The sequence below is a fragment of the Numenius arquata genome, chromosome 1 (genome assembly GCF_964106895.1).
Source record: "Numenius arquata chromosome 1, bNumArq3.hap1.1, whole genome shotgun sequence".
NCBI classification, from domain to species: domain Eukaryota; kingdom Metazoa; phylum Chordata; class Aves; order Charadriiformes; family Scolopacidae; genus Numenius; species Numenius arquata.
Genome location: NC_133576.1, coordinates 6121619 through 6135552, shown reverse-complemented (window position 1 = coordinate 6135552; position 13934 = coordinate 6121619). Strand labels below are relative to the sequence as shown.

At 41.6% G+C, this 13934-nt stretch overlaps 1 long non-coding RNA gene across 1 annotated transcript in view; it reads left to right on the top strand.

Moving 5' to 3' along the window:
- Nucleotides 1–7592: 7592 nt before the first annotated feature.
- LOC141470489 (uncharacterized) overlaps nucleotides 7593–13934 on the top strand; it is a 102239-nt gene continuing 95897 nt past the window's right edge. The window contains exons 1-2 of the long non-coding RNA XR_012463486.1: nucleotides 7593–7944; nucleotides 8038–8148. This is a non-coding gene — a long non-coding RNA (uncharacterized lncRNA). The remainder of the gene's footprint in view (nucleotides 7945–8037; nucleotides 8149–13934) is intronic.

Sequence of the window (13934 nt, the reverse complement as noted above, 5' to 3'; positions counted from 1 at the left end):
CAGGGCTGTGTTTTAAAAATCCGATAGCTTGTTTTAACTCTGTCCTCTTAGTGCTACCCGGAGAAAAGCATTGCCAGGACAGAATCTTTAGAGCAGGAGAAGCAGAAATGCCAATCGCTGCTGAAGGTACAGAAATATTGGATGCTAAAAGAAAATAATCTCTTTTAATATTTTAACTTGTAAACTTTGGCTGGGAAATCCCGCCTTTTCCCGGGTGGGTGCCCAGGCGGGGAGAGGCAGAAGGCGCTGCTGAGGGAGAAAGCTGCAGCTTTTCCTGTGGGCCAGGATGAAAACAGCCGTGACCATCCCTGGCCCTTGGGGCGAGCCGGTGGCTGCTGCAGCCGGCGACTGGCGAGGTGCTGGCTGGAGCGGGGAGGGAGGGAAGGGATGGAGAGAGGGAGGGAGGGAGGAGGCCGGCGGGGCAGCCCCTCACCTGCGGCCGGTGGGAGCGGGGATGGGAGCGGGGCCGGGGCGGCGGCGCCTCCGTCGGCCGGGGGACCCGCAGAGCGGGGAAGGGTGGCGGCGTGGCGTGGGTGCTAGCGGGGCAAGGACGAGAGCCCGTGATCCCGGGTGTGGAGCTGCCATTGTCCGCTCTCAGCGTGAAGAATAAATTACAGTCTGTCAGAGCAGGACTCGCAGCCAGTTTTCCCCCGGCGCTGCTGTGGTGAAGTTTAGTTGCCTTTTCAGTGAAATAAAATAGTGGTGTTTTACAGAGCTTGCTGCTTATCTGGCCGTAAAACTAGACGTGACTATGCCATTGCTTAGTTTCCCCCTTCGCAAATACCTATTTGCAGTTCATTTAGCCTCTAGGAACTTGGAAGGGTATTTATGATCAATAAAGAGAAGCCAGTAAATACAATCTTCTATTGGGCTTTGATCTGCTGCTGCTGAAGTAAATTTTCATCAGTAAGCATGGTATGTAAGCAAAATATTAATACCATCAGTTTCAAGCATACTGCTCTGTACAGGAAAAAAAGAAAAAAAAAATAGTTGCAAGATAAACAAAATTGTGTCCCTAACACCCTTTAAAAACCTGCTAATGCAATGCACTGTTTAATGCCTCCTTTCTTTTAAAAAAACTAAAGAATAAGAAACAAAACACTTGTCCTACTGCCAGTTTCATTTGTGTTGATACCAGTTTAATGCCAAGTTTGCTATAAAACATTACTGTTAAAATACAGTGTACTGAAAGAAGTATTTTTGCGAAATGCTTCGCTATGTTTTGAAGGGAAGAATGTGGAAATATATCCTTGTTCAGCTCGCCTTTACAGTTAAAATCACTTCCTTCAAAATTGTCTTTAGTTGGTATGTAAATATTTTCCCCCTATAATTTCATATGCCACTGATGCGTTGGAATTAATGTGAATTGTTCAACAGTAGAATAGAACTTTACCAAGTAACCTGTACAATGTGCAGTTACTGTCCTTTCTGTGGCGTGTACACCAGCTGTAATCCCACAGAGCACCTTCGGTCTCTTTAGGGTACGATGGACAAGATTGCTTTGCTTTTATTTATATATATATGTGTATATATTTCATAATAATCATTTTTAACCACTGAAGAGTGTCTGTAAAAAGAAAAACCCTCTAAATGTTAAGGAAAGCTATTCTTGGTGTTGCTTTTTATAACATGTACCGGAATTATTTTAATTGTATGATAAAAATGTGAATTTACACTTTTCTGGATAGATTAATCCTAAAAAAGAAATATGTTTGATTGCATTATTTTTTAAAAAATCGTGTACCTGATCATTTTTTATTAAATATTTGTGGAGATTGTTAGATTAGAAACCACCCCGGATTGAAAATAAGCTATCTTATTTAGAAAGAAAAAAATCACAAATCTGTTTAGAGCTGACCTTAGTATTGGTGTCTGTATCACACAAAACTGAGATGAAAGAACAAGAGATACCACTCTGGGTTAAAATACAAGCAAATGAATTAGTGTATAGCAGGAGTATCTATAATGAGTTTCCAATAGACAGAACTTGCGATAAGGGGAAAGAGAGAGGTTATATAATTATGTAACAGTATAAACTGCGGTGTGAAAATATTGGCTTACTACTATTTACATAATTTGAATTTATTCGTGCATGATGAATCTTAAAATAATTCCTCCACTTCCCTTTTTGGAATTCCATTTCTATTAAGTGAAGCTTACAAGTTGGACTTTACGTAATTGTTTTCCTCTTTCCTGAATCCTTATTTTTTTAGTACTGCGGTAACCTAAAGTTAGATGACTTTTAATCTTATTTTACAACTATGGTGACAGATGTAAGGCATTTATATATCTTCTTGAAGAAGGATAACTTTCAATGAATGAATCTGAGCCATAATTGTCTGAAGGCGATGCACTTTTAACCCTCCAAATGCACCAGAATTATCCCAGTTATGAGACAGGCAAAAGCAGAGATGAAACTCAGCTGTTTCCTCATTCATACAAAAAGTAAGAAAGGAAGGGATAGACGTGGAGAGTAAAGAACAAGGAAATCTGTATTTTTATATGGAAAATACAAACATAAATAAGGAGGTAAAAATAGCGTCTGAGAAAAAAGGGGAAAGTCATTCAGAAAACTGATAAAATGCAAGTAGAACAATATCAACTAAGCTATTCATATACTTGAGTCTGATCCTTCCCTAAAAAACAGGTCTGGCTTTTATATTACATTGGTATTAAAAGATGTTGAATGCACTATCGCATAAATCTCTTTTTTTTTTCTGTGTAGGGTTAACATTCTCATCTCTGCATGTTCTGTTAAAATAAATACTATTATAAATGTCATGCCATTATTTTTAAACAAAGATGATAAGAGTTTTAGCTGGACGTTATGGCTGTCTGCTGCTAAGTCTGTTACCCAGAAATACTGCTTGCTTTTACTTTTTACTTTTTAACCACCCAGAATTTATGCATACCCATCCTCTGCATCCACAGTCTGTATGCAATAGCTATCAAAGTTATTAGGAGAGGTCAGAATTACTAGGTGTTGTTTTACCAGAATAAAAATTTGTGGGAAAGTTACTGTTTAAATATCTTGTCAGCTATGTCCTGATAATCTCTAGTATGCTTTTACTATAATTCCCTAAAAATAAATATTAAAAACATCTTGTGGTTTCACAGCATTAAAAAGAAAAAAAAAAGTTGGTAAGGGTAAACCATAAAACATATATTTGGCTTACAAAAGAAATGTTTATTCTCCTCAGAATGCCAGTGGTTGAGCATTTTCTTGAGATTTGAGGCTGGATAAAAATGTGTAACAGAGGTTCCTTAAATATGCCACTGCAGTAGTCGTTCAAGATGTGGCACAGCCAGCCAGTTCCGAGAAAGCCACATGTGCCACCCTATACTTTCTAGTCTTGGCTACTATTGTGCATTTTAATGAAGCAAATGGGATTAAAGTCAGGCCTGAAAACAATGAGATGGGTTTTCATATACTCGATGATGGATAGGTAGAAAGTGTGTTCCATCAAATACAGTATATACTCTTAGGAGTGCTTGCTTTTGCCAGTCTTACCAGTTAGGCAGAGTACGTACAGCTCGTGGAACGTCTGTATTACGAGCTATAATACATTGTAAATAGTATTAAGCCTTTGTCACTGTCATTACCACAGCCAATCATTGAAATACTGCATTTTTTAAAATCATGTGAGTTTATGTAAGAAGGAAGCGCATCCGGGAAAAAAGCTATGACTCGAAAGACCTCTGCTCCATTTTGCAGGATAGTGCGTTTTTAAGCAGAAGGTTGGAGAGCAGCCTCTTTGGATGGGATCTGAGAGTTGCGAGGGATAGAAACTCCTATCTACCGGTTTTATTTTGCAATTGCAATTTCTTTCTATCGCCTCGTGATCAATATTTAGAGGAATAAAATACCATTTAATATCCTTTTTCCTGAAGAATATTTTACGAAGTCTTAGAAACACACGGTATTGACTTTTCCAAGTAGTTGAAACTGCCTAGCTGTTTTAAAAGTACATAAGGAAAGCGACGATAGCATAAGCAAAATAAATATTAAATGAGAGGGACAACTATTTACTTTCCTTAAGTAACCATGTAATCCCTTTTTTCTTACGGTAACGTATTTTCCACAAAGAAGACTCTTCAAGGTTGAATCCTGTACAGTCTCCTTTTTTTTTTTTTTTCTTTTCCCCTCCCCTCATGTAGGGCAAATCAAATGCTTGACAACGTTTTTTGTTAGGAAAGCACACACACACACAAAATTTTTGAATATACCAATAACAGAAAAAGTATATATATTTTTATTGCAACAAGGAGATTTCATTGGTTGAGTGAGATGGCGAGATGTGACGCAAAAGGACACTTGGACGGGTAGAAATGCTGATGTATGCCAAAGCAGGCGTACCAAGAAATGCTGTTGCTATGAGAGAAACAGAGAGAGAGAGAGGGAGAGGGAGAGAGAGAGATCGTGAGAGAGCAAGTTGTGGAGGCCTTATTTTTTCCTTTTTGGCTTCTAGCAGAGACTGCAACATCTCCCGTTTCTAGAGGGGAGGGTTTAGAAGCTTTCGGTGGGTATTTTCATTAGGCTGAGCATTTAGAGGAGGGGAGGGAGAGGAGAGAGATGCGGGTCACCTTAGAGTACAAAAGCAATTGGAAAGTAGGAGGCTGTATATACTGAGCCAATGATCTGTGCTATGATAGATATACAAATTAGTACGACAGATGAAGCAGCTTAGCTCATTATCCACCTGATGGTATTAAGACTTAAAATTCAAAATTACAAAATTAAAATGCACACACACACAGACGCAGACAGACATATATTTATAATGACCCCACCTTTTCAGCTTATGAATTATCCAGCTGGGATATCGACGTCTCTTGTGTAACATTCTTAAAGAGCTGCAATAAATTCACCTTGTGAGTCCATTAGCCAGAAAAGGGGGAAAATAATTTGCAGGGAAATTTTTTTTTTTTGTCTCTCTTCTTCGGCAAGGGGGAAAAAAGTTTGTGCTGTGAACTTAGCCTAGCAGCTTCTGGAACGTGAGCCAAAAGGGGCAGGAAGTTGTTTTACAATAGCGTTACAGTGATCCGCCACAAATGGAAAAAGCCAAATGTTGGACTCGGCAAAGAGAAAAAAATATCCTTCTCCCCCTCGTTTCCCTCCTTCTGCCCCTTACGAGAGAAAAAGAGAAAGGAACGTTGAGCTAGGAGTTCTTTTTCAATTACTTCTTGTAAGTAATGGAAAGATTATCTGACTTGCATATTCCATGGCAAGCACGAGGGAAAGAAGTATCAAAGGGACGTTTAAAAAAATGCACTTGGTAACTAGCAACGGGACTTTTGGCACAATTCCTTGAGTTTGCTTGAGGTTATGGAGGGGGGATGGGAAGAAGAAAAGCAAGTCGATGCAGTACGTTTTCTTTAAAAAAGGGGAGGGGGAACGGAGGAGAAACTATATAAAACTTTTTTTTTTTTTTTTTTTTTTTAAAGGAAATGTGCGGTGATCCTCTGAAGCTGAATCCTCAGGCATTTGTGGCCCGTCTTTGCAGTCCGATATGTTTTTTTGTGAGTGTGTGTAAGCGCTCTCAATCAAACAGCAATCATGGCAGCTGTTTTTCTTCCAGCACAGCAGTTGAGCTGTCTCGCCCAAATGCTTATCAGCTTTTGACTCGCTGCCAAGATAGTTATAAGGGCCAAGCAGCCTGAGCTTGGCTGTGCAGCTGGTTTAGAAGTAAGGGCATGAGAAATCAAAATCACCGAGTTTTTTTGTCACAGGCGGTATTTACTTTTTCAAAGATCCATTTTCAGCTCTGTGGCTTTGGGGTGGGTTTTTTTAATTGGTTATGTTGTTTGTGTGTGTGTGTGTGTGTGTGCGTGTGTGTGCGCGCTGCAGTGTCGTGGTCCTGGCGGACTGCTTTGCCAGAGAGACACGGCTGGGTACGTGGAAATAAAAAGAAGAGCCTTCTCCTCTCCCTTTTAATCCCGGAAGATATTTCCCTAGGAACTCTCTTCCCCCCCTTTTCCCCTCCCCTCCTCCTCCCCCCCCCCCCCCCCCCCCCAATTAAAAGCTTCATTAGCCGCATTGCACTGTCAAGCGTATTGCCCTAGCGTGGGTGCATCTGCATTCCAGCGCAGCGCCTTTCCCCCCAGTTGCTCTTTTTTTTTTTTCCTCTTCTCCTCTCCGGGTCCCCCGGCCGGCCCGTCCCCATCCGAAGCCCTGGGGGCGGGGGGGACGACGACGACGACGACGACGACACCGGGGACCGGGGGCGGGGAGGACCGGAGCGGCTGCCGGGCGCTGGGTTGAGGGCGGTGTGCGTGGAGGGGAGGGATGGAGGGATGGATGGGATGGAGGGATGGATAGATAGATGGCTCCGTGTGTCTCTCTGCGTATGATGAAAACGAGCCTGCTCACGGAGGGCCGTGCCTCTCTTTCATCATCAGCTCTAGCCCTCTGCGTTTCGCTAGCTCACGTCCTCCTCCTCCTCCTCCTCCTCTTCCTTAGCCAGATTGCTCCAGTCGCTCACAAGGGGGAGGCTGGACTCTGGAAGGAAAAAAAAAAAAAAGAAAAAGAAAAAAAAAGGTTGCTGCTGCCGCTGCCTCTCGCATTCCTGCTGCAAGGGCCTCCCCTTCAGACGGCCTTTGCCAGAGCAGAACTTTTAAAAATGCTGCAAATAGGATCTTCTTTTCCCTCTGCTTTATTTAACTCTCCTCTTCCACCGTTTTAAGAGCGGGGCTCGTTTTCCGTCTCTCCTGCGCTGTGCCGGGCTGTACTGTATATCGCAATGTCGAGGTTAAAGCTCCAAATATTTTCCCCTCCGCTGATCCTTTTCTCTCTCTCTCTCTCCTCTCTCTCTCTGTTTTTTTTTTTTTTTTCCCTCCGTTAAAGAAATTGATTTCTTTGACCGAGCAATGAATCGGGCTTTGCTAGTTTGTATGGCTGTGAGAATGAAGGCTTTTATTTGTGATTTTTTTTTCTCCCCCCCCCCCCCCCCCCCCCCAATATCAGCCCACAGTGCTGCTTATGGAACAAGCTGCTCTCCCTGGCTTTCTCTTTCTCTTTAATAGAAATATATTTTTAATGGTTTTAGGTATCTGCGCCATGTGAAATGGGGCGGATGATATCCCTTCAAACCCCCTTGTAATTTGACCATGGCTGAAATGGAAATATTGGGGGGGGGGAGGGAAGGCAGGGGGCTGGGTGTGGGGTAGGGGGTGCACAGGCTGTTTCGTCCTTGCAAACCTCACCCCCCCCCCCCCCGCCTTTCTCTGCTGAGGAGGGAAAAGGGGATGTGCAGTAAAATGCCGTCTCTGGGACAGGTGCCAGCTCCTAGACAAAAGAAGTAAAATAGGCGGTAAAAGGGGGGGGGGGGAAATTAATAGCCAACAAAAATAGGAATCGAAAATCTCCGAGAGGCAGCACTGGCGAAAGTGATGGTGCCTAACAGGCCTTTTTGCCGAATATTTCCTTAGCGATGGGTGGAAAGGAGAAAGTTGCAGCATACTTTTTATTCTCGTCTTCTCTGCAGGCGTTTGAAAGCGTGAAGGGAGGGTGGAGGGTGCCTTTTTTTTTTTTTTTTCCCCTTTCTCCCCCCTCCCCCCCCCCCTTCTTTTCCCTCCTTTCTACTGAATTATTCATAGTGTCAGTGGTGAAGCCAGGACTATTAGCATGCATCAGACATGCTGTTTGTCTGTTTGCTAACATTCTTCATTCAAGACTTGTTAACTACCAGACAAGCTTAACACGCTTCTTTTTTTTTTTTTTTTTTTTTCCCCTCCCCTCCTCTCTCTCTCTCTCTCTCTCCCTCCGTCTCTCTCCCTCCCTTCTCTCCCTCCCTCCCCTCGCTTCTCCCTTCCCTTCCCTCCCTTCCCTCCCTTTCATGCCACCCCTCGCAGCCGCCCATTGTTGCTGCCGGGCGCTGGCAGCCGGGGGCAGTTGTGGCAAGGGGAGCGGGCGGAGGAGCGGGAGAAGCCGGCGCCGGTTGCTAGGTAAGGACCGCCTTCCCCTCCTCTTCCCAGGCCTTGTGCGAGGGCGAGAAATGCCACCGAGCTCCCTCAGTGCCTTCTGCCTGCTTTTTCCAGGAGACTGCAGAGCTGCAAGGTGAACACCACCACCACCACCAACCACCGCCACCACCACCACCACCATCGGCGGCTTCCCCGAGGTTGGCTGGCTTCCCACCCTTGCGCAGGGTAAGCTCGCTTTCCCACCGCTTCCCTGCTTCCCCCCTTGACGTGCCACCAGCGTTTCGTGTTTATGTGCCGCTACCATGGCGTGAGCGGCGAGTCCTTGCCAAGTAGGAAAATTAAGTTTCAGAAACTACGTGGGTATCGGCAAATTGGCTCACGTCTTCCCATTAATTTATTATTAACTAGTAGTACATTGTCAGCCCGGCGAGGTTTAGGCTCGTTCAGGATCATCGCTTGCTGGCTATTAGAGATGTGATATACTAATATTTGCTATTGTTGCTGTTTTTTAGGTTCTCTTTTCCCTCTCTATCAAGTCTGCCCCTCCCTTCGCTAGTCTGTTTAAAACCAGCAAGCTTCATTTTCTTAGCAGACAAAGGTCGATCACAGCTTTTATTTCTGAATGCAAATGTTCTAGGACTTGTGCCAGTCTTGCCTTCATTGATTACAATATAGCTTTTTTTCTTGAATGGCATTTCCCCCCCTTTGCCTTTTTTTTTTTTTTTTTTTTTCAAATAGAAGGAAGCTCAAGAAAAGAAACAAAGTTGGGCGGTGCAAGTTTTTATATTTATTTAATATTTCAGTTGGTTTGAAACATTATTAAACGTCCATGTGCAGAGCAGTCCTAACACAGCTGCTAACAAGTACGTAGGGGTTTATGCCATTTGTGTGTGTATACACGAGGGTACGTGCTCGCATTTCTCAACTAATATTTTTTAAGGTGACTGTGTGATGATCGTCAGTAATTGTGTCTCATTACAATTACATTTCCTGATTGTCTGAGCAACCTGAATTTGGACATAAATATTTTCAGAGTTCGTATTTAAATTTTATAATACCTGGCATTGATCAGGATTAGTTTATTATTACCATTTTTGTCATATATATTTAAAATACTATTTTTGATGGCCTTTAAAGGTCCCTAAGTGCCGTAAGTGTATTTCCTTCTTTATCTTTTACATGCGCGCACAGGCACATGCTCACGCACACTCCCACTCTCTTTCTCTTGCTCTTTGGGTGTTAATGAAGGAATTTATTTTGAATATAATACTTAAATATTAGATTAATGCCATTTATAGATCAAAGTAGCATGTGGATATAGATGTACTGAGTTAGGCACAATTTGGCAGACGGTTATACACTTTAAGATTTATTACTACTATGAAATTGCCAGACCTATTCTAATACTTACTTTGTATTCTTTATATAGACAAGTGCACGTGCAAATTAAAATACCTGGAAAGAAATGTATTTTAAAGACACTTTATGAGAAAACTAGTCTTTTCATGTATATTTGTAAAACAAAATGTTTTCCTCTACACTGAAAAAATGGGACGCTTATGTAAAATATTTTAATCTTTTCCCTTTTATTTATATCTAGGAATTAAAGTAAATAAAAAAACCAAATCCAAATAAGTTTGGGGTTTTTTCCTCTGCCAAAAAACCCCACAAAATAATTAGAAAATACCTAGTGACTTGTACAAAAATAGTTTTAAATTCAGGCCATTGACAGCATTGTATCAAAACCATCTCCGTATTGGCATTGCATTTGAACTGTTTTATGGCAACATAAACTGAAAAACAACTCATAACTTTAAGTAGTAAAGCAGTATTTATTGGCCGATCAAGCTCAAAGTAAGCAGAGAATGTTTTAGTGAACTGTGTAGATTAAGAAAGGAATTTAGGAACGTATGGCTTGGTCATAGCTAAAATTAATTTCTTCCAAGTACTTTTTAGAGGCCTGTAGTAGCTGCAGAGTACAATGCAAATAAACTACTAGTTGAGGGTTTGGACTTATAGTAGTTATTATAAAATCACAAACTGCTCAACACTCCTCACTGAGAAATTTCAGAGGACTCAAAGATATTGCTCCTAATGATGCTGTTTATCCAAAGAGGATTTCTTTTTCTTAGGTTGTAATACTTGTTGGGGTTGTTTTCTTGCTGAGGACTAGCACTTAAAGGAATATAAAATTGCTTCTGGTGTATTAGTTCATTATTTTGTGGTGGCTTACGAGAAACGATCGCTGTGGAAGTAAAAGAAGCAGAATCGCCTTATTATTGGTTTATTTCACAGTGAGAGTTTCTGGAAGCGTGCTGAAAATGAACGTAGCAGTGCATAAAGATCACGTGTATGTTAATTGAAGAAGGATTAAAATCTGTTCATTAGATTGGTTATTCCAGGTTTTAAATTCAAAATTATTTTTAGTGTGTAACTTGAAATATAACTGCTGGTAGAAATATTCAGCCCCTCAGATGAATGCCTTCAGGAATTATGCACATGAGCTAGAGCATTTACATTTTGAAAGTGTTTTGTGTTGGACTGCCAAGATTTTCGTACAAAATGTTTGGTGCATGGAGTGAAAAATTAAAAGCATAGACAATACTTTGCTTAATAAAAAGAATTTTTTTTTTAATAGCTGGCTAGGGTGAAGTTTTGCATATTTTCAGATAATAATTGAGTGAAACATAGTGAAAATAACGTGAGATGCACTGGTTTTTGCTCCAGACTCCGTCTTTTTTCCCCCACCCCCATCCTCCAAATGGCTTTTTATCCTCCGAAAGGATATTTAAGGTGTTGCTGATAAATGAACAGTCTATTCTTAAACTCCCACCTATCTCGACTAAAAATACGGCTTTTACCGAGTGATGCCAAGGCAGGGAAAGCAGGGAACAGGAGGGAAAGGTACATATGTTCTAGGCCTGTGAGTAATGGGGAGTGCTCGACAGAGAGCACTCTGACGTGCGAGGCAGAGAGCAGCTTGCAAGGAAACAAGGGGAGCGTCGGCCACAGCCTTTTACACAAAATAGGTGGGTCACGACGTGACGGGTTACTTTCCCAGGTAATAGAACGGGACGTGTGGCGTCCTTATTCGGGCTGAACTTTTTTTTTTGGATATTAACTGGAATTTCGTCTGGACAGACGGACGCTGCCGGGTTTGGATCAGGTTCAGGGAGATTTTATTGTGGGTAAAGGAGAGGCAGGAGGGAGGAGGCGGAGAGAAGAAAGGGAAAGGGAACGGAGCAGGAGTTACCACTTTCAGATGTGGGCGCAGTCCAGAGTTCCCGTCTTCGTTGACTATAGGAGATAACACGGGACTCTGAGGCTGGATTACATTGTGTATGGCTGTGCTGGTACGGCACTGCTTTCTCCTAGTACGTGCCAAGTATTCATAAACATTTTGTAGCAGCTAAGGAGAAATAAAAGGAGGGGTGGAAGGAATTGCCTCGTTTCATCCAGATTTCTTTTGAAGTAAAAAAATTTTTGTTTTTTGGGAGGGGGGGAAGGAGGGGTGTAATTCACATCCACTCGGTGTTTGGGCAGCTCCCTTTCACCGTAATCGGCCTTCGTCCATGTGCCACATATTCCTGTGGCGTGAGAAACCTCGGCAGGGCCTTGCTGCCTCGTAGGGCAACGTTCCAAGACTCCCATGCACATGGGTGCTCAGGGCACGGGCAGGCCCCTGTGATCGTGGCACCTTCCCTCAAGAAAATGGAAATGCACTCTAATTAGGCTTTTTTTTTTTTTTTTTCCCCTACTAACTGCATCAGTCGCTCGCAGCTTGAAACAGGTGCAGGTAATCAGCCCTCCCTTCTTCTCCCCCCCCCCCCCCCCCCCCCCCCCCAATGGTGGCTGTTGTGGAGGTCTAATGTATATAACAAAGCAATACTGCCATACAGCTTTAATTTTGATTTGTGGTGCCTGTACCTATCTGAGAAGAAAAAAAAATCATCATAATTTAGAAATATGATTTCTCTTTGTTTCCCAAATGAGACGTACTGTAAAACGTGTTTCTTTATAGTTATGTATGTGTTCATATAGTAGTGCGTATGATTTTTGCAAAGGTAGGTGTCCATTTATTCAGTATGCGTGCAGCTAGCTAGACTTAGCTGATTGCAGCCAGAAGACAAAAAGTTGAAATCCCTGTAGCCAGCACAATAGACGTTCATAACTCGAGTGATCCCGGTAGATATAAAATGGCGGGGTCGATGTTTTCAAGTGCACACGCGCTTTTGCAAGGCCTGAGTTTATACTAGTGTAAACTGTACTGGCTGTGCAAATCTGTACTTGTTTACACATTTGACTCCGTGCCTGATCCACAATAGGATGAATTCTGTTGAGTTTGATGGGCTTTGGAGCAATCCCCCTCTACCCAGATATTCACTAACGTAGTATGTATCCCCATTTGTGGAATCACTAATAAACCTGGCCTGTAACTTCTCACTAGCAAGCAGCCTAATTTGTGATTTTCCAAGGAACGATGCAGAACTTTTTCCACAGCTATTCCTGCACTCAGGTAGAATATTTTAAATCTCCTAGTGACCCCAGTACTAGTAGGATTTCATTAAAATTTGACTTACGATCTCCAAAATAGAACATAATTCTGTTTCACATGCCTTAATTCTTAGGTAGATCTGCAGGAATGGAATGGCCAGAATCAGGGCCTTTGCAGCCTGTCATTTAAAAATATATACTGTCAAATATACGATAGCATCTTTTTGAGTTGCCCTCTGTAAAATAAGTCTTTTTTAAAAAAAAAATAGTATTACTGGTTGTTTAGTAGTTGTCTACTCTTCCCTTTTGCATAGGTTTGAAATTTGCTGTGCCATACCTCTGGAAACAAAGGATCTGATCCAAAGGCCTCTGAAGGCGATGGGGGTTTTTCCATCGACTTCAAATGGGATTTGGATTAAGCCTATATACATAATAGTCTGCAATAATGATCTGACTGCTATAGTGGTTTTCAGGGTCTTCCACAAAACTTTTCAAAACTCTCATAAAAGTTGTCCAGGCATGATACTCCAAAATAAGTACTGAATACTCCTAAGCATTGATCAGGTTTTGTTCTTTTGTTTTGAAAAAAAAGCAGGCGGCCTCTAAAGAGCTTCATCTCACTGATGCTCCAAATGAAAGTTTTATGAATAAAAGTGAAGAGTGAATGTTGGTTCCATATTTGGTATGTAGTTGATGCCTTACCTTATGCATTCTTTATTTAAATTAGGCAGTCTTTTTGGAAGGAGTCTGTAGATTTAAGATGGCAGTGTACTACTTACTTATTTTTATACACGTAAGTTTAAATTAACCTCAACCGTCGTATCCTGTTATCTGCCAAGGAAAACATTTAGCTCCTGTGCAATCCCTCTGGAGTTTCAAAGGGATCTGCTCTTTTCAAACTTGTTAAAACACAAATAGAAAAGTAAATTGCTCTGGATACCGATTGAAGATTTTGCAAAGGGGAAGGAAGAGGAGCTAAGGAAAAAAATGAATTTATTATTATAATAACCAATATACCTTTATTAAATATTAATTAAGTCATCATTTTCTGTAGCCTTTGATTGATTGTGTTTGAATTGCTGACTGATATTTTGCAACACTTTAAATCTGAGATACGCTTAGCGTGTTGCCCATGTGTTCAGATACCTGCATACAGATATGTTTACTGTGGCATTCATTCAGCTCCTGAAATTCTTTTGTGAATGTAAGTGGACGTTTCCAGAAAGAGAGGGCAGCTTCAATCTTAGTAATAAAAGAGTTCACATGCTTTTATAACTACAGACATAAATATTTTCAGTATACCAAATTAGAAAAAATAGCATTATTTGAAACGGGTCTTGTTTTCTTTATTTTCCTCTATTTATTTTTTTCTTGTTTTAGATAATTGCAAAAATAGAAAAGTACACTGGAAACAGTTGATCACGGGAGCCAGGAAACAAGAAGCAGCACCATCAAGTCTACCTTTTTTTAATGCTGGGGGGGGTGGGCAGTGGCACTGAGTAACGTAGAGAAATACA